The sequence below is a fragment of the Choloepus didactylus genome, chromosome 15 (genome assembly GCF_015220235.1).
Source record: "Choloepus didactylus isolate mChoDid1 chromosome 15, mChoDid1.pri, whole genome shotgun sequence".
NCBI classification, from domain to species: Eukaryota; Metazoa; Chordata; class Mammalia; order Pilosa; family Megalonychidae; genus Choloepus; species Choloepus didactylus.
This window is the reverse complement of record NC_051321.1, coordinates 81,846,511-81,866,118: the sequence shown is the minus strand read 5'-3', so window position 1 is coordinate 81,866,118 and position 19,608 is coordinate 81,846,511. Positions and strand designations below refer to the sequence as shown.

The 19,608-nt window shown below is 54.7% G+C and overlaps 1 protein-coding gene across 1 annotated transcript in view; it reads left to right on the top strand.

Annotated features, from left to right (window-relative positions):
* The window catches only part of GRID1 (glutamate ionotropic receptor delta type subunit 1), a 737,595-nt gene that overhangs the window by 84,235 nt on the left and 633,752 nt on the right, over nucleotides 1-19,608 (top strand). The gene's annotated exons all lie outside the window — the stretch shown is intronic.

Sequence of the window (19,608 nt, the reverse complement as noted above, 5' to 3'; positions counted from 1 at the left end):
CCTGGCCTGCACTGACCTCTTGTTCATTAGGAGTCGGTCCAGACCTTGAGGTGCTCCTTAGGCTGACAGGTCTGAGAGCTTTGCAGGAAGCAAACAGGATGTGCCTCGACCTCCAAGAAGTTGCTGGTGACCTGCCTCAAAAGTCTCTTCTACTTAGGGAGTTGAGACTAAAGGGCAGCGAAATCAGCCCTGGGTGGGGCCCAAGAGAGGGCAGTTGTGGGCAGGAAGGACTGATGACGGCAAGAGGCATGAGGACAGGGACAAGAGGACTTCCCATGAACAAGGGGTCAGTGCCAGGCCAGGGTTAGAGACCCATAAGAGCCAGAAACAGAACCTCAGAGTGCTGCCTTTTGTCCACATGCATGTGTGTGGGGAGGCCAGGTAATAAACCCGAGCTATTGGCCTGGGGGGTCAGTGAGCCCAGCACCCCAGGAGAGTGGTGGCAGCACCTGGTACAGCCTGTCCTAAGGTGGCTGGGGCCATAGCTAAGGCTCAGGCTGACTTGTCTTTGCCCAAGGCCACGTGGAGCCAATCAGAGGTGCCTTCAGCCGTCAGCAATGGCGGAGTCGCAGCTGCTGGCCCTTCACTCCTGCCCTCCTGGGACACCCTGGGGGTAGGCGGCGGTGTCACTGTTTCATAGTAAGGAAGCTGGGGCTCCCACCGGCCAAGGGCCTAGCCCAAGTTCATGGACATGACTTAGCTTGGATTGGAACCCAATTCTACCTGCCATCCCAACTCTGTTCATGCCCTATTTCTCTTTCTTTTCAAATTTAGCCATGAGGTCACTAGGCCTCCTGAGCAGGGCAGGCAGGTGGGGTCAGGGCACCCCCAAAGAGTCCCTGTGCTGGTCTGGGCAGGGTGCGGGGAGCGTTTGTCCTCTCATCCTTTGGACCCGTCAGAGTAGGCTGGTTGATGCGCAGTGACACACCTTCAGGGTCTCGGTGACTTATTTCTGTCTTGCTCACACTTTGTGTTCATCGGAGACTGGGGGCTCTGGCCCCTGTGGCTTTCTCCCTCACCCCAGGAACCACTGTTGCTGGTGACACTGGGAGAGGGACGGCGTGGGAAGCCAGAGGCAGCCCCGAAAGGGTCTCCCTGGAACAAGTCTGATCACAGCTGCTTATACATCACTGGCCGGAGCATGTAGCATGGCCAGGCGCGTCTCAGAGGCGTGGGGGACTCTATCATCCACAGTAGATGCTAATGACATTCAGAGGCCCCTGTGTGCCCCCCAGGCCAGGGCTGGGGCTGCTCAGTGAGGAAGGGAGTTTGCCGGTCAGTGGAGGGACAGTCATGCCACAAGAAAGGGACGACTAGGGGTGAGATGTGGGCTGTGTGTCTGCAGTTCCCCTGGCCTGTGGGACTGTGGTGGGGAGGAAAGGGGGCTGGAGAGGTGGTAGGGTCTCGAGGGCGGCTGCCTCCCTGCTGAGCCAGGGTGTTAGAGGTCTGGCTAGTGGGTGAAGACTGTGCGGTGCTGGAACCCGCCTGCCCGGGGAACCCCAGCAAGGCCTGGCACTTAGCAGCCCAGCCTGGGTGAGGCTGCAGGGCCAGCTCTAGACCCTCCCCGCCATGCACCCCGGGGGGGATGAATCAGCTCCATTCTTCATGAACAAAAGCTCTGGGGTTGCCAGGGAGATGCAGAGGCTGCTGCCTGCACTTCACGAGCTGCAATTTGGTGTCAGGAAGGGGCACTCCTCAGCCCCCAGCCCCGGGTTGTTTTGAGGAGGGCAGGCTGTGCTGGAACATGTCCTCCTTCAAGGGCTGTGAAGGGTGCCTCTGCCCGTTGCGGGGGTGGGGCTTCAGGCCTTCATCTGCTCTCTCCGGGGAGGGGGAGGGGGGTACCTCTTTCTCAAGCTGAAAGTTAGGGTAGTGATACCCAGCTGACTGGGCGAGATATTGAATGAGACAGCAGGTGGGAACTACCGCATTCACCCATCTCTTCAGTCAGCATTTGTGGATGCCCTTTGCGTGCCAAGTGCGGCCCAGGCTGGAGCACCCGCAGCGTCATGGGGCCAGCAGGTGCTGGCTGGGCCGGGCACGCGGGACAACCAACAGCACTTACTGTTGTTCTCGAGGACAGGCGCTCTGAGGTAGCGGGGCGAGGGTCCCGTTGGGTCTTGAGCATTTCTGGGACTTGGAGGGACAGGGGGGTTCCTCTTTAGACTTTCTGAGGGTCAGTTCCCCAAATCCTACCTGGAAACTGGGTGGGGCTCCCGGGAGGGGCCTGAAGCTCCTGTCCCAGCTGGGGTTGAGCGGAGGGGCCCAGAGGGGCCCTGACCCAGTGGAAGCTGCTGCCACTGGCTTTAGGGCCCACCGTGGAGCCCAGTCCAGGTGCCAAGTGGTCCTTTTTCCAATGACTCTTAGAAGGCCACTTGCTGACCCTCAGAACAGGTGGAGAGGCTGAGCTGGGCCCCCCTGCCTGGCTGGGCTGGGCTGCCACCTCATCTGAGACCTAAGTCTGGAGTCTGGAGAGTGGGGTGGGAGGACCCTCCTCTAGGAAAGGATCTGTTTCATCAGGCCCTGATATGTTGACCCTGTTCTCCCCATGGATGGGGAGCCTTGGGCTGGGGGTGGGTGCAGAGCCTGGGGGCTCCCAGCTACATGGAGGTGCTGCAAATCAGTGAAGTACATTTGGTGGTCAGACATGGTGGTTTGGGAGTGATTGACAGCCTTTGGGGGTAGTCACAGATGCCACGTGTGAATGCTCAGTGATGGTGTTTGGGGGTCATGGGGTGTGCTGATGAAATTAGGGGTGAGTGCCTCTTGGAGTCATTGGCAGTGAGACGGGGGGTTGGTGGCAGGTCCAGGGGTCATGGCTGGGATCACAGGTGTGCTTGAGGGTCACTGACGGTGGGATGTTTGCCAAGGACCCCTGGTAGTACGGTGTGGGGCTGGGGCCGGCGGGTCACCGGCCTCATGTTTGAGTTCTGGTGCCTGCTTCTTGTCTCAGGGCCCCTGAACCCCCAAGGGCTGGGCTGGGTGGGAACGGGAGTGGCTGGTGGGCTGCAAGGCAGGGGGCTGAGCCGGGCGGGTGGAGAGTGGGGACATGTGAGGCTGGGGCTGCGGAACAGTGACTTTGCAGCTCCTTGGGGTTATTACCTGCCATTGTCACTAGGGAAAGTTGCAAAATGAAAATTAACTGTCGGAGAAGATTGATTCGTTTGATGTCTAACCAGGAGCAGCCTTTTATTGCTGTAAAATGTTGATTTCCTCTCTTCGCTGCAGACAGGTGAGTCCTGGTGGTGCTGAAGGAAGACAGGGCCCCAGTGAGAATCCCCAGAAAATGTCAGCCGCAGGGCCCAGCTCTGCTGCTTTGATCCTCTCCAGCCTCAGGAGCAGGACTGTGTCTGATTTCATTCCTGGGGTGAAGAATAAATTTGGGGTCCAGGCTGGTGGTGAGACTTGGGACTCTGGATTCAGACACGTCTGGGTTCAAACCTAGGCTGGGTCACTTAGAAGCTTCGTTTCCCCAGGCAAGCCTTGGGGTCTTCATCTGTGAAATGGGAGGGGTCTTGGTGGCCGAAGCCGTCACACCGCAGCTGGCACAGGTTATTATGGGGACCAGGCTGGGTCCAGCTGGTCAGGGAAAGAGCATGAGATGGCGCGGGACAAGTGTTAGAGAGGGAGCAGCCGGGAGGTGGGGTGGGAGGCGTGCGAGGCTGTGCCCAAGGCAGGGCAGTCAGCAGCTCCCTCCTTTAGGGGGTTGGTGGCTTAGGAGGGGCAAGCAGCCCACCTGTCCTGGTCTGTGGCCAGGGGGCCTCTTCCCTGCCCATGGCACTTCATGTGCTTAAATGCAGCTTGGAAGAAAAGGGCTGGGCAAATGCAGGTCTGCCCTGCTTGCTCCAGGCATCTGTGGCCAATAGCCACGTTCTGGGGGATTTTCTGGGTGCCAGGGAGCAACATTCCAGCCCTGGGAGCCACTGGTCAGCAAGGGATGCAGTTGGCTGCAGGTTGGAGGGGCTTCCTTATCTGTGGTGCTGCCGAGGGTATGCGAGGTCTCTGCAGAGAGTGTGGGAGGTCTCTGCCTCTGATTCTTTGAAGGAGGCTGGGGTTGAGCCTGCAGCTGCCCGAGCAGAGTGTCTCCTGGGTGGGACACATCTCCTCTCTGGTTACAGATGCACCCGTCCATTCCCAGCCACCTGGACAGGCAGTGTGGGGCATTGGGCCTGGCTCTCCTTAGTGAGAGAACATTGTGGAAGTCCATTTTCTAGGTGACCAGCTGCCCTCAGGGGAGGCATTTGGGAATTGGGCATGGCTGGGGGCACCCGCAGAGCGATGTGGTGAGCCCAGGCTGGATCCAAGGGGCCCGCATCCAGGGCCATGTGGTGTGGGGGGCACTGGGACTCCAGGTCACCCCTCTCCAGTCTGGTCTTCAGCCTGTGGGGGCAGGTTGCAGACTCCAGCCCTGGGGGTGGGCGACAGGGTGTCAAGGGCCAGACAAGAGAGAGAGAGGACAGATAGGGCATTCTGGCAAGTTTCCTGGTCAAGGAGGTGCTGCAGAGGACCAGAAGATCAAAGGAAGTGACAAATGAAGGACACATGAGGGAGGGGTCGTCAGACTCCAGGGTGGGGGCCGTTGGAGTCTGAGGGGCTCCCGGAGTTTCACCTGCTGGTGGGTGGGCTGAGCCCTCAGCGGCCTGCTCCAGGGTGGGGTGGGGCTTCAGCTGCAGGGATGGGAGAGGAGGGTGCCCAGCTGATTGCCGCTCCTAGTTCAGCCCTAACCTGCTGTGCCAGTTTGGATATATTATGTCCCCAAAGAAAAAGCCATGATCTTTTAATCCAATCTCGTGAGATACTGGGATTAGGTTGTTTCCATGGAGATGTGACCCACCCAACTGTGAGTAACACCTTTGGTTAGGGTGTGATCTCTGATTGAATGTTTCCATGGAGATATGACCCTGCCCATTCAGCGTGGGTCTTCATTAGTTCCCTGGAGTCTTATAAAAGAGCTCATACACAGAAGGACCTCATAGCTGCAACTTAGAGAGACATTTTGAAGATGGCCATTGAAAGCTGACACTGACATTTTGGAGAGCGCCATTCTGAAATGCAACCTGGGAGTAAGGAGACAGCAGCTGTGTGCCTTCCGAGCTAACAGAGGTTTTCTGTATGCTGATGGTCTTTCTTCAGTGAAGGTATCCCGTTTCTTATACCTTCAAATATCTTGGACACTTTATGGCCTTAAGGCTGTAACTTCGTAACCAAATAAACCCCCTTTATAAAAGCCAATCCATTTCTGGTGTTTTGCAAATGGCAGCATTAGCAAACTGGAACGCCTGGCATTAGGTAGAGAGACTGATAAGACCCCCCACTGAAAATGAGGTGGATGAGCAGACTGAGGCCTTGTGCTGCAAAGACAATTTGACCCCAGGCGGGTGGCCTGAATTCTGCTCCCAGCTCTGCCAAGAACTTGCCCAGGGCCCTGGATGAGTCCCTTGCCCTCTCTGGCTTTCAGTTTGTAAGCTGCAAAGGGCAAGCCTTGGAGTAGGGAAAAGGGCTTTCAAACATTGGAAAGCAGTGGGACCCTGTGATGGTTGGGTTCATGTGTCAACTTGGCTAGGTGGCCTAGCTGTCTGGTCAAGCGGGCACTGGCCTGACGATTCCTGTGAGGCTATTTGAGGCTGGTTGGTTTGTCGGATCATCAGTCAATTGACTGCAGCTGACTGATGATTCATCAAGGGGCGTGCTTCCACAGTGAGAGAATGTAATTGGCTGGATTTGGTCCGGGTGATCAGTTGGAGGCTTATAAGCCGGACAGTTAGAGAACCTTCACTTCTTCTTCAGCTGCTCAGTGAAGCTTTTCCTGGGGAGCTCGTCGAAGTTGCCAGTTCGTTTCCTGAGGAGTTCGTCAAAGTTGTCGGTTCGTTTCCTGAGTTCTTCAAAGTTGCCGGTTCGTTTCCTGAGGAGTTCGTCAAAGTTGTCGGTTCGTTTCCCGAGGAGTTTGTCGGACGTCTTCCTTGGAGTTGACAGCTTGTTGACGGCTCTGCAGAATTTGGACTCGTGCGCTCCCGCAGTTGCGTGAGTCACTTTTACAATTTGATAATAAGAGACATCTCTCATTGATTCTGTTTCCAAGGAGAACCCTAACTAATACAGACCCTCTGTTTAAATGAAATCTCTCGTGACACCCTTAACCGAGTGGAAGGTCAGCACTCTGCCATCTTCCCCCATCCTAGCAGGAAACACTTAGAGACCCTTCCAGTCCTGACTTACAGACGCTTGCCCAGGAGTTTTAAAACTGTGCATTTTAAACCAACTCTTGTTGAGCACTTGCGATGCGCCAGCCACTGTCCTGTGCACTTTATAAATATTAATTCATTTAATTCCCACAACAACCGAGGAGGGAGGTGGGGAAACCAAGGCACAGAGAGGTGAAGTGAATCTCAAGGTTGCCCAGATAGTGAGTGGCTGAGCCAGGATCCCAACCCAGGCACGTGTGTCTAGGATTGGGCTCCCCCCACTCTTTGTTGCCTGTAGATTATAGCAGAGGAAGTGTCTCCTTCTGCTCGGACGTGACCCAGGGCCCGCCACCAGCCGTCATTGCATGCTTGGCCCCCTGACGGTCCCCGGAGAACTGTCCCATGGGGCCTGGAAGTCAGGGGAACTGGGAGGGACTGGGTTGCCTGCTGCTGGCTTCTCCATTTCACAGCTGGGGCTGCGGAGGCCCCGCCATGCCAAAGCCATGCTTATAGTAGAAACATCGCCTGCGCTGGTGTAGGAAATTGAATGCAGGAGTTTCGCCGCCAGGCACACCCTCTAACCACAGAATTTCTTTAAGCAGATAAAATGCAGGGGGTGTAATGTCAGATTAATGCATAAATAACCGTTCTGGCTTTTGGCACAATGGCGGGGAGCAGCAGTGAGAAGCCCCATTATGTGCAGCTCTGCCTCACGCTCCAACTCCAGCACCCGGGCCCGCGCACAGAGCATTAAATTGTTGGAAATGGCTCCCCTTCACTCGCAGAACAAAGATGTTTTCTCTGGAATCAATCGGCTCCCTCTCAGCGCGCCGAGCCCCGTTTCCCACAAATGCAGCCTGTGCTCGGAGCTCAGCGCGCGGGGGAGGGAGGGCGGCCGGGCCTGGGAACGGGGCGCCGGGGTGGGAGGGAGGCGTGTGGCGTGTGGGGCCGCTTCCTGGGGTTTCTGGCTCCTTGGGCTCTCTGTGGCCAGGCCTCTGAGGTTCTGGGGGAAACCAGCAAACCCTGAACTCGTGCGGGCAATGCAGGACGAGCCCGTAGAGGGATGGGGTTTTGGTTGGCGCGATGGAGAGGCCGTGGGCGTCGTGGTCGGGGCTCCGGGCTTTGCCTTGTCACATCCCTGGGTTTGCAGCGTTGCTCACCAGCTGTGAGATGGGGAGAATCGTCCCTCCTAACAGGCCGTGAGGAGGAGTCATGAGGCGTGGAGGACCTGGGACAGCGCCAGCCTCAGCCAACCTCGGGGGCGGAGCCAAGGGGCGGCACGCCCCATGGCCCCGCCCCTTTCTGCCCGCTTCCAGGCCCCGCCCCCTCTTTGCTAGCTTTCAGGCCCCGCCCCCCCTCTGCCAGCTTCGAGGCCAGAGGGAAGGGTGGGGTGCACGGGGGGACCCAGGAGGCTGCTGTGTGCTGGGCTGGACTGAAGGACAGGGCTCCTCCCGGCAGGGTAGGGATAAGAATCTCGGAGGGGAGCTCGACTTTACCCCAGGCTGAATTTAAAGCCGGAAGGCAGGAGGTTGTCTTTCCCTGAGTCACTGTGCCTGGGGTGCCCTGGACTGAGTGGGCACAGGGCCCAGAGAGACTGCCCCAGAGCAGCCCTTCCCCCCATCTCCTTCTCCTGCTTCTAGTGGCCACACAGGGCATTAGAAAGAGCACAGGTTTTGGAATCAGACAATGCTGGGTTTGACTCATGCTATCACCTCCTGGCTTTGTTACCTTCAGCAAATCGCTTCACCTCTCTGAGCTTCAGTCTCGCCACCTGCAGAATGAGGTGTGTTCTGGAGAGTGAAGTGGAAATGAAACTGTTCGTCCCACTGTTCTGTAGCAAATATTGATGGAGAACTCATGCTCCAGGCTGGTTCTCAGAGATGCAGTGGGGGTTGGACTGGGGAGCAGGGTGGGTGCTGGGCAGGCACCTGTACATCTACATGCCCTACTGTGCCACCTCCACACGCCCACCCAAGGACCCGGAGGGTTGGTGATCTGGGGTTCTGTTGCCGCCAGCAGGAGCTGGCCTTTAGGGGACGGGCTGCCTCTGCTTTGCTCTGCCTCCTTCCTCCTCACCATGCTCCACCTGAGTTTTCTCACTGATCCAGCCTAGAGGTTGGAAAGGAAAGTTTGGAAAATGCCCCGGGCTTGGTCTTGGTCAGATGAAGCCTCCGGCAGGTCTGACGGGGCACGGCCCCCTAATAGTTGGTGCAGCATCTTCTCAAGTACAGCAGGCACCCTCCAGACACGGGCGAACAGGGCAGAGGAGGTCCCTGTCCTCATAGAGCTTCTGGTCTCCTGAAAAGTAACAATTACTGAACACTTTCTGAGTGTGCCAGGCTCTGTGCTAAGTGCTTTTCTCATCTCATCCTCTCCATGAAATGGATAGTCAGGGTGGAGGGTGGGGGCGGCTTTGAACCATGTCCCCTTCCCATGCCAACATGATCCCATGTGCCTCAGGGTTCTGCAAGCCCTGCCAGGACAGCTGCAAAGCTCCTGCAGTGCCCCTGCCTCTGGGCTTGGTTGGACCTGGGCTTGAACTGGGCTCTGTCTTGTTATCTCACAAGTTGCATAAGAACTAGTCTGAGCCTCAGTTTCCTCATCCATTCAATGGGGATAATGATCGTCTGCCTCCGAGAGCTGGGGGAGTAAGCCTCTAGGCACAGCACCTGGATGTTGTGGGGTCTTGCCACGTGTCGCTGGGTGTTTTGATCCCTCTCAGAGGAGACCCTAGTCCTCTGCAGCCCCCTCCCCCTTCCAGTCCTCCTGTTCTAGAAGCCTGTGTTTGGGAGCCTAGGAGCAGGCTCCCCAGGCAGCATTCTATCTCCCACCTGCTGGGTCTTTGTTTAGCTCCAAATTAAAGCCCAAGCAGAAAACACAAAACATTTCCCCCATGGAGAGTGAGCCGAGTGAAGGAACCATCTGTCTTGTCAGCTTGGGGAGCAGGCTTGGTAAGCCCGAGTCCATTGCCAGTAATTGTGGAGTCCGGCTGCAGGGGCCTCCCCTGGGAGATGTGTTTTCCATCACTGTCGCTGTCTGCTATTGCGGTCATCTCGTTCGCAACCAGACGCCGCCTGGGAAGTGGGGCTGACCAGTGATTTTCCACTTTGCAGTGTGGAAGCCATTACCTGGCTCATTCCCGAGCCCAGCTTCTAAGCAGCCCTGCCTGGTACCTGGTCTCGTCTGTCTTGGACCCCCACTGAGACCCTGAGCTCCTGGAGACCCAGCTGCTGGTGCAGGCCGAACTGAGTCCCCAGGAGCTTATTGAGGAAGCGGAGTGGCACACTCCTGGATTCTAAATTTAACCCTGTCCCTTGTTGGTTGACTTTGGGAAAGTTCCCTAACTTCTCTGAGCCTCAGTTTCCTCATTTCTAAAATGGGGGATGATCCTGGCACCACTGGCTGGGGTGGGCGTAAGGACTGTAGAAGTGCTATCTCAGCATGTAGCTTTGTGCCTGGCCCAGGGTCAGTGCTTAGCAGTGCTGGCTCTGGAGTGACAAGAGGCCAAGTGGGCGATGCCCAAGTTCCCTGTTCAAGTGAGAGCAGAGACAGTGGCATAGAAGAGGACTGGTGTCTGCTGCCAGGCCATCCCCACAGTGTCTGTGGGTGGGGGTGGGACCCACAGGCAAGGCGGGGCAGGCTCTTGGATGTGTCAGGATCAGATGGGCACTGGCTCCCACTGACCATGCTCAGGAGAGCCCGCTATTGGGGCTGGATGTCTGCCAGTACCTTAATGCACAGCGAGAGGCCCCTGCCTGGGCTCTTGCGTTTTCCCCCTCCCCACCCCAACCATGAGAAAGTCCCAGTGGGAGTCATATCTGAGTGCCGCTTGATGAGCCAGGTGATCAGGCACATGCACTTCCCACATCCATCTCCACCACAGGGTGGACCTGCTACGGGCCCCTCCCAGGAGGCTTTCTGGAGTTTTCTCCATACCATTGGGAGCCTGCTCTGGGAAGAGGTCGGGGTCTGGCCTCTAACTGGCCTCCTGTCTCTTCAACTTTCCTTACTGGACTCTTTCCATCCCTCCCTCCCTCCTCCCTCCCTCCCTCTTTTTCTTCCCCCATATAGCCATATGATTGTACACACAGCTTCCCACATGCACACACAGTCTCCCACGTGCACACACACATGCATACACACATGTGCACACATTCATGTACACACATGCACACTCAGCACATGCATACATAAACACATACACTATTAGGGATGTGACTTTAGCTGGAAAGGATAGGAGAAGACTAGTCGTGACAACATTTGAACTAAGTTTTTTCTGCTTTGAAACGTTCATTTTTTTTCCCTTCAAAGAATAGTTGAGACATTATTCTGCACGCAAATAGTTTATACACACATACACGAAGGAGGACAGTCATTAGACTGTTGACAGTGAATTTGGGCAGAAAGAGACTTCTAGGAGAGAGAGAAGAGAGAATAAGACTGCAGAGGCCTTCCTTCTCTTTACACACTTTTGGTGTAAACTGTTGAGCTGAGAGCGTCGCTAAGAGCTGGGGCCATCAGCCCGGGGGCAGGGGCTGGGGTCTTCAGAGGAAACGGCCATGTTCTGTGGATTCTCCCACAGCTTTGCCAGCAGAGCTGTGGAACGTGTGTCGGGCTGTCCCTTTGTCCTCTGGGCCCCTGTCCACCCACCTGGGCCCACCTCCATGAGGCCCCCTCTGTGGTTTTCATCAGAGGACCTTAACACCCCCCTTTTAAAAATTTAAACATTATCCAGTCAAGAAACTAAGCATCGATTTCTGTGTTAAAAACTTTTCCTTAGATCTTTTGATGTCAAATCTCAGTTCTCTGTTCAGTTCCAAGTACACTTCTGTTGAGCTCCTGAAGATGAGCTTGTCTTCTCTGGGAGCCAGTGCCCCAGCGATTGGGCTCTTCATTTTTGTCATCTTTCCCATTATTCTGTGTTCTGCATGTGGGTGGTAGGTTGTTTGATTACTCAAAATACCTGCTGCTTCTCTCCGTGGCTCTTGAGCCTGCCCTGGCGATGTCGTCCTGGCCTTGTGACTTGCTTGGGCCAATGGAAGAGGGGTGGGAGTGATATATGCCTCTTTGACCAGATGCTTTGGGAGCTGTCACATGGTTCTCCACATTAGTTTTGCCCCCTTCCACGAGAGCACGTGACTGTTCCTTCAGCCTGGGTCGTGGACTGAAGGTGCCGTGGAACGGAGCTGCAGCCAGCCTGCAGTAAATAAAACATGTAGTGTGAAGGGAAAGTAGCTTTTCATTAATCTAAGTTACTGGGATTTTAGGGGTGCTTGTTATGACAGCATATCTTAGTTTAAACTGACTAATGCAATATGTCTTTCGAAAGTATTTTCTGTTTCACTGATCTAATTTTTGAGCAGTGCCAATTCTGTCTTTTATTGCTTCCAACAGTGCCTTTATTAGAACCATAGAGATTTTAATTTGTTTTTAACTCTGTTATTTAATTGATATGTATTGTTTTATCTTTGAAAACAACTGGTAGCAATTTTCTAAGATCTTGTTGTGCTCCACATGTAGATCAATTTAGTGTTGGCTATTCCTCTGAAATTGTACTGCTCCCCCCCCCCTCATTGGGTTGTAGGGTTTTTTATGTTGACCCCAAATGATTTCTTTTATTTATTTCCTCATCTCTGAGTTTTTTCTGTTTTTCCTTTCTGTTTTGCTGAGACATTTCGTCCCTAGGTGGGGTAGAAAGTGAAGTTGTCAGGCTGGGGGCAGGGTGGGGGGGATCCATCCCAGGCCCCTGGATGATGGTAGGAAGCACATATTTTGCCCATTCCTGTAGGTGCCTGTTGAAGATGCTCTTGGTTTCAGTGGAATGAGAAGTGATTTAATTGGATTAGAGGGAGCCAGTCTTTGGCTCTGCTCCCTAAGTCTTATCTTCCTGGAGCTAATCCTTTTAGATGTCTGGCACTGGCTCTCATGTCACCTTCACACTTGGCCTGCCTCTTCCCAGGCTCCCTTGGGTTCCCACAGCCACTCCTCCCCATGGGTTTCTGCATCCTGTATGCCAATATGCCCCTGTCCCTACTGAACATAGAACCCCAGAAGGAGCTCAGCTCTCAGCTGACACCTGGCCTGTTCAGTGGGGCTCTCTCCCTCCTTACACTGGGTCAGTTCAGCCAGGGGTGGCCACATCAATCTGTTGGCTCATGTTGGGCGAGGAGGTGGCCAAACCCATGTCAGTCCCACACAAGCTTCTCACTGAGTCTTCCCCACCTGTTCTTCTGCCTTTGGTCTTCTCAGTCTCCAAACCTGGGACTGTCCATCTGTATCTTTGGGTTCTGCTTTGCTGAATGCAGTCCATTCTTCAGTAGGCCAAGGTCTTTCTGGTTGCCAAGCACTGCCATTCAGTGTAGCAGCTATCCCTGGAGTGGCGTCAGTGGCAATTGACGTTCCCTGCTAAGTCACTCATGGGCATAGGGTACGGTCAGATCTGAGGCCTGAGCCCTGAGAAAGACTTCTAGAGACTTTTTGCAGGTTGTTCCAAATTGTCCAACTTTGGATCTGGTTAATTTATTCTCTGAATCCATCCAGTTGTACTGGCCCAGCCTACCTCAGAGAGGACTTTTTTGAAATCCAGTTCTATATCAAAACCTGAGGTGCCGATTCTCCAGGGGGTAGTCAGTGTTTGGCAGGAAGCAACTCACATATTCCAAAGGGTAATTGGACAGAGTTGAACAACTAGACATTTCAGATATGTGGGCAGAGGGGGAGTTGCAGCCGGGACTAGCTTAGGGAGCTGCCCCCTTACTGGGCCTGATGGGGCAGGGGCAAGGGCAGGGGTGGCATGACTGAGCCCGAGAGAAGGATGCGGCAGGCAGAGAAGGCTGTGTCCTTAGATGGGGGAGCCCAGCCACCGCAAATGGGGCCCAGTTCAGCCCTCCCACCTCCTGCTGATGCCTCCTGGTGGCTGAGACCCACTAGAAGCCGGAGGCTTGGGATCCTGGGGCTGTAGACTCCAGAGGGGACAAGGGAGCCCAGAGCCACAGACCCCAGAGGCCAGCCTCACCAGGGACACAGCGGGAGATCGGGAGGTGCAAACAGATAAGCTGTTCTCCAGGTCCGGCTGTGATGGGGTGTGCTTCATGAAAATACTCCCTTACATCCATGTGAATCCCCCAAACAGTTGCACAAATTAAGTATTTATTTGTTCAGGGTGCTGATGCTGGAGAGAGAGCTTCTCTTGCTGCCGTCATCACTTGTGGATCCTCTTTCTCAGGGGGAAGTTTAATTGCTGTCCTGGGGGCATGATGACATTGAAATCATCTTGGCGAATTAAATGCCCCCCGCATTCCCTCGAGCTAGCAGGGCCATTGCTGGGTGGAGCAAAGTCCCTGTCCCTGCAGGAGATGGGGCCTCAGGCCAGCGCAAGGCGGAAGAAGAGCAGGCAGAACTCCTGGAGAGAGAGGGACTAGGTGGACACAACTCACTGGGGGCTGTCCCGAGCAGGACACACAGGCAAGACTCACACAGCCACACCTGTGGGGCCCGAAGGGCTCCGTCACCTTCCGAGGAGCTGGGGAGGCTGCTTTGCAAGGGAGGAGGGGGTTGTGATCTGCATAGTCCTTGTATCATCTTCAGGATCTTAGCTTACCGGTTGCCACATGCATCATGGGGGGAGGAGGTGAGGAGGTGCGGGAGTTGGGGGTGCGTCGGCTTTAGCGGTCAGGGTGGATTGCGTAGGATGTAAGGAAGTGAGATGGAGTGTGTGCTGGGTGGGGGCAGTGGGGTGAGGCTTCCTGGGATTCCGGCCTGAGCCCTCTGTCCTCCCGGCCACCCCACCTCACGGACGGGTGACTGGGCATAGCCAGTTTCTCTAGTTGTGATATCCAGGGCCTTTGCCCCATAGGGGACCCTCGTGGGGGCAGTGCAGGGCACCTCTGAGGCCTGAGGCTGGGCGCTGGGTAGGGCCCTTGTGAGGGAGAAGGAAGAGGGTCCTCCTGGCTGGGGGTGTTCAGAGCCAGACAGATGTGCACACAGACTGCCAGGGAGCTCAGCCCAGGGCGTCCCAAGGGTGGAGAGCACAGAGCAGCCTCCCCCGAGGGACAGGTAGATGAGTGTGTGTGTGGAAGAGGGTGGGGGTGGGGGGTGTCCCAGAACTAGGCCTTGAGGTATGGAGCCAATTTGTTTTAATGATTCATTTAAAAATATCAATGCAATAAAGTTAGATGACAGAATCTTCGATAAAAGAAAAAAAAAGAGAAACCATGCTGTGGCCCTCACACTCTACACCCAGCCAGCACTGCATTTTGGCCTGTTTCCTTCCAGGCCTTTCTCATGTATTGGTGATTGCCCAGAGCAGGAAGGGCAGGGTTGGCATTCAGGTGGGGTGGTGGGCACATGGCAGCAGATGTGGTGGGAGAGGGTCAGGGCACCAGGTCATTGGGGGCCGGGCTCAGATGTGACCGTGGTCCACACTGCTGAGCATCATGTGGCTGCTGAGCATCACGTGGCCGGCCCTGGGCGCTGTGCCTTCTTGGGCTTCTGAGTCCTTGAGGCTTTCCCTGCTCCAGGCCGGCAGCTTTCCAGGAGATAATGAGCAGCTCCTGGGCTGGCCGGTCAGCTTGGGTCCCCCTGGGCTTTGTGGGCTCCCCAGCTGGGAGTGTGAATTGTCCAGGCAAGGGAAGCTCATAACTGCTGCTTGCCATTTTCAGCCAGGGTTCTGGACCCAGAACTTGAGAGAATATTCACCAGTTTTACCTAGTGTGTGAATGTGTGTGAAGGATAATGGATCGATCCCCATTGATTGTTGAAGGAGGAATCCAGCTGGGGGGCTGTTGGCTCCAGGCAGGGTGATGGGTGGTCTTAGGCTTTAGGGGGGTCTTCTCACAGCACGGCTGGGAGCCTGCCCTGGCCCTACCTGCCACTCTGGAGCAGCTCTCAGGCTAGCTGCACATTAATGTCACCCAGGCACTCATGAAAACACTGATGCCAGGGCCTCCACACTCTGTGGGTGCAAACTGGGTATTAGGAGTTTTGAAAGCCCCCAGGTGATTCTAAAGTGCAGCCACAGGTGAGGTGTGGAAACAGCTGCACCTCACCAGTGGTGGCTGTTAAACATCATTGTGTGCTAGAATCATCTGGAAGACTTGTAATTGCATGCCAATGTTCATAGAGGCATTATTCACAATTGCCAAAAGGTGGAAGCAGCCCAAGTGCCCATCAACAGATAAATATGTAAACAAATATGGTATATACACTCAATGGATAAAAAGGAATGTATTTCTGATGCATGCTACAACATGGATGAACCTTGAAGACATCATATTGAATGAAATAATCCAGGCACAGAAAGGACAAATATCATTATGATTCCACTTATATACAGTACCTAGAATATACAAATTCATAGTGATGGAAAGTAGATTACAGGGTACCAGGGGCCCAGGATGGGCAGATGGGGAGTTACTGCTTATTGGGGGCAGAGTTTCTGTTTGGGGTGTTGGAAAAGTTTTGGTAATAGATGGTGAAGATGGTAGCACAACATTGTAAATGTAATTAACCCCACCAAATTGTATACTTGAAAGTGATTAAAATGGGAAAATTTGAGTTATACATATGGTACCACAATAAAAAGTAAAAAAAAAAAAAAAAATACAGTTTGCAGGCTTCACCCCAGAAGTTTCTGATTCATTAGGTTTGAGTGGGGCCTGAGAATCTGCTTCTCTAATAAGTTTCTGGGTGATGCTGATGACGTTGGCCTGAGGACCACACTTTGGGAACCACTGGCCGAGAAGATGGTGATGGGGGAAATCCTGGTATTTGCAGGTGGTGAGGGGAGGTGGCAGCCGTGGGGAGGGCAGGTGTTGGGTGACACACCGAGGTGGTGAAGGATGGTGTTTGTCGAGGATGAGGGAAGAGGTTGGCTGTCACAGGTAGTAAGTGGAGGTGCTGGTTGTTAAGTGGTAAGGAAAGGTGTTTGTATCACACAGGTAGGTGGGGAGGGAAGGTGCTGTCTGACACAGGTAGTGTCAGCTGATATCTAGTAATGAGGAAAGCTGTTGGCTTTATGTATAAGTGGCAAAGGAAGGTTCTGGCTGTCACAGGTGGACAGGTGCTGGCTGTCACCTGTTGGTTACAGGTGGTGAGGGAGGCGCTGGTTTTCACAGGTGGTAAAAGTGACGGTGTCAGTGGCTGTCAGATGGCAAGGAAAGCTGTTGGCCATCACACAAATGAAGTGAGGGAGGGGTTTGCCTTGGCATAGATGGTGAGGCAAGGTTCTGACATTACAGGTGGAGAGCGAAGGTGGTGGCTCGTCTAGTTGGCTTATAAGGATGTTGGCCCCATTTTCCACCGAAGCTGACGCTGTTCTCAGCTCCCAGATTCCTCACATGTCCCCCCATTTCCCTTTATCTGATGTCCTGTGGGCCTGGCTGTTTGTTCTATGTTGCAGCTTAGAGGGTCTGAGATGGGCAAGGGACCTCCCGGCCTCTTGGGGTGGGAGTGTGTCTTGCCCTTGGAGGGATGAGTGGTAAAGTTGGGCTGGGAAGCAGCAGCGTGGGGGCTCTGTGATGGGGAAATGCTTTGCACAATAGCACACGGGCCATAAATAATGCATCTGCCACAGAATGATGGCCCCAGGAAGCCAGAACTTTCTGGTACACATTCAGATGGAGCTCAGGAAGAGCTGTCTCATCTCTGTCTTTTATCATCAGTTTCCAGTTGAGAATCACAGCAGCCCATGTCCTGGGGCTCCAAGCTGGTGCCTTTGGGGAAAGATTCTCAGAAGAGCAGGCTCCTGAGATGCAGCAACTTGGAGCCTGGTCTTTGGAGATGGCAACATGTAGATGAGCAGATCTTGGGGGAAAAGATGGAGCTGTCATTCTGGCTGGGTCTGATGTCTTGTGTTTCTATAGCTACAGTAAATGCAATTACCAAAGAGTAACCCTTTGCAGATTTCATTGTAATGCCAGATAGCTAATGATATTTACTGGATTTTCAGCAATCTGGGACAAAATGCCCATTTTGAATTTAACACAAGTAATGCCATTTTCCATCTTAGTTAAGTACTTTGTGTCATAAAAGAGTTATCTGCACAGAGCCCCCGGTCCCATCGGTAAACATATTACGAATATTAGCACCACTTATTTTCAGGATGAAAGATGAGGAGAAGGCCCAGAGAAAAGCTCCTCCTTTCCATTTATGACTTCGCTTCGAGACTCAGCAAATTTGGCATGAAATCATGGATGTAATTCAGACGGTGCACCTATATCTCAGACTCAGCTGGAGGCCCCCGGAGATGGCAGCGCTATCTTGGGGAGCACAAGCCATGTAAATGCATCCTGTTGCTGCCCGGCCACGGGAGGTACGAGGCAGTGTCATGGCTACCGACAAAGCTGATGACTGCTGAGCGTCTTTGGTCGAGAAAAATGGAAGGCATTGACTGTGGCTTGTTAGGGGGAGAGCACTTTTCCTCTTTGTTCCTGGAGACTTACGGAATTTGCACACCAAAGTAGAGTTGGTGCCAAACCACATATTCATTCGATTATTATTTGTGCACCTGACAGATCTACTCACACAGACCCATAAATAGTCATCACGGTACAGTTGGGTGAGCCACTGGAGGGAGGGATGTGAACCATGGGGGGAGTCCAGGAAGTCCCCTGGGGACGGCGACGTTCTGCTAGGGTCTGGGCAGATGTGACGGGGGCAGGCGGAGGCTGAAGGAAGACGCTTCTTGGGGAAGTCCGGTATCTGTGGCTGGACACGGGCTGGCCCTCTGCATTGCCTGCCCCCCGTGGACTCCCATCTGTGCTTCCGAGGGCAGCATGAGGCGAGAAGGGCCCCAGGGGCCTTGCGGCAGCCAGACCTGGCTCTGTCCCTGGCTCTGCCACTTACTAGTGCAGTGACTTCAGGTCAGGTCAGCGCCTCGTTTTCTCGTAACTTTTTCTGGGCTGGCTGCACTATGGTGGGCCCTTATCAGTGAGCATATAATACCTACTCTGACCAGGCACTGCCCCAAGCACTGGGGTGGGTGAGGGGCTCATACTTGTGGCCAGGAAATGCACAGTGCAGGTGGGAAGCCATGGCATGGACGCTGGCAAGTGTTGTTGCAAGAACAGGGTCTGGGGCCAGTGCACGGAGCAGAGGATGTGGAGGTAGAGGACTCCCTGTGGGCCAGGGCAGTGGGCAGGGCTCACAAATGTGGACGTGGCATTGAGCTGTGTCTTGAAGGGTGGACAGAGCCAAGGTGGGTGGGGAGTAGGGCTGGGACCTCCTAGGCTGGGATCAGCAGGAGCCAACAGTAGTGGGGAAGGCCCGGAATGTCGGGAGATGAGGTGACAGAGATGGAGAGGGGGTGGGGGAGAAATTGGGGGTCATGAATGCCAGTCTTATGAGTCTGTACTTTGTTCTTTGGGCAGTGTGAAGCCTTGGAGGTGTTTGAGTAGAAGATGGACGTGGGTGTTGCTGAGCCCTGTGGACAGTCAGTTGGCAGCATTGCAAGAGGGCGGGGTGGGATGCAGAGAGGCCGGGAGAGGGGCTCAGTTACAGGCGGGGGAGGGGAAGGTCACGGCTGAGGTGACACTGGGGAAGTGTCCTCGTGTCCTCGGCATCTCCGCCTCTGCTCAGGGCTGCCAAGTCCCTGAACAGGACAATCTACCCTGTAGTCTGGTGGGGGCACCTGGCTCTGTCCCTGGGCTCCTGCCCTTGCATCTCCTTCATGTGGGATTCCCATCGGGTTCGTTCACGTGTTCATTCATTCATCCATTCATCAGACGTTGGCGAGGCTCTTCTAGGAGCCAGACTCTGTAGGATAACTGGGGATTGGGTGGGTTAATTATGGGGGAGACAGACACACAAACAAATATGCATAAGAGGACTTGGAGGTGTGATGACTGGGTGGCAGTCAGGAGGCGACGCCCAGGCCGAGTCTGAAATTAGAGAAGGCATTGGCTCCACAAAGCCATGATTGAGGGACACAGGTTCCAGGCAGAGAGGCTGCCCGAGCAAAGGGGGTGGGAGAGGGGTGGGAAATGGAGGCGAGTCAGGAAGGGCGGATGATGAATGGAGGCGGAGGGTGGTAGGAGAGGAGCCTCAGGGGTGGGTAAGACCCTCAGGGAGGCCAGGCAAGGGGTACACAGTCAAATGTGTGTTTCGGTAGGTTTGTCTGATATCAGACATAGGAGGTGGGATGGGGGTGGGGGTTGGGGGGTGTCTAGTGGAGCCTCTGACTCAACTCCTCTGGGGTTCTCGAAGGTGGGGCCTGCAGTGTGGGCCTGGGGCTGGTTCGGCTTGTGGGCAGCCAAGGGTGATCCTCCCGGGCCTCCCAACCCCAACCACAGCGAGCAGGTCCAGCTGTTGGGAAGGGTCGCCCAGGGACCCCCCCCCCCCACTGTCTCCACCTCCTAAGAAACAAGGGAAGCCTTAGTGTGGCCCCCCAGATGGAGTTGAGGCTCTGATGGGGGTTTTTGGGCCTTGTGGC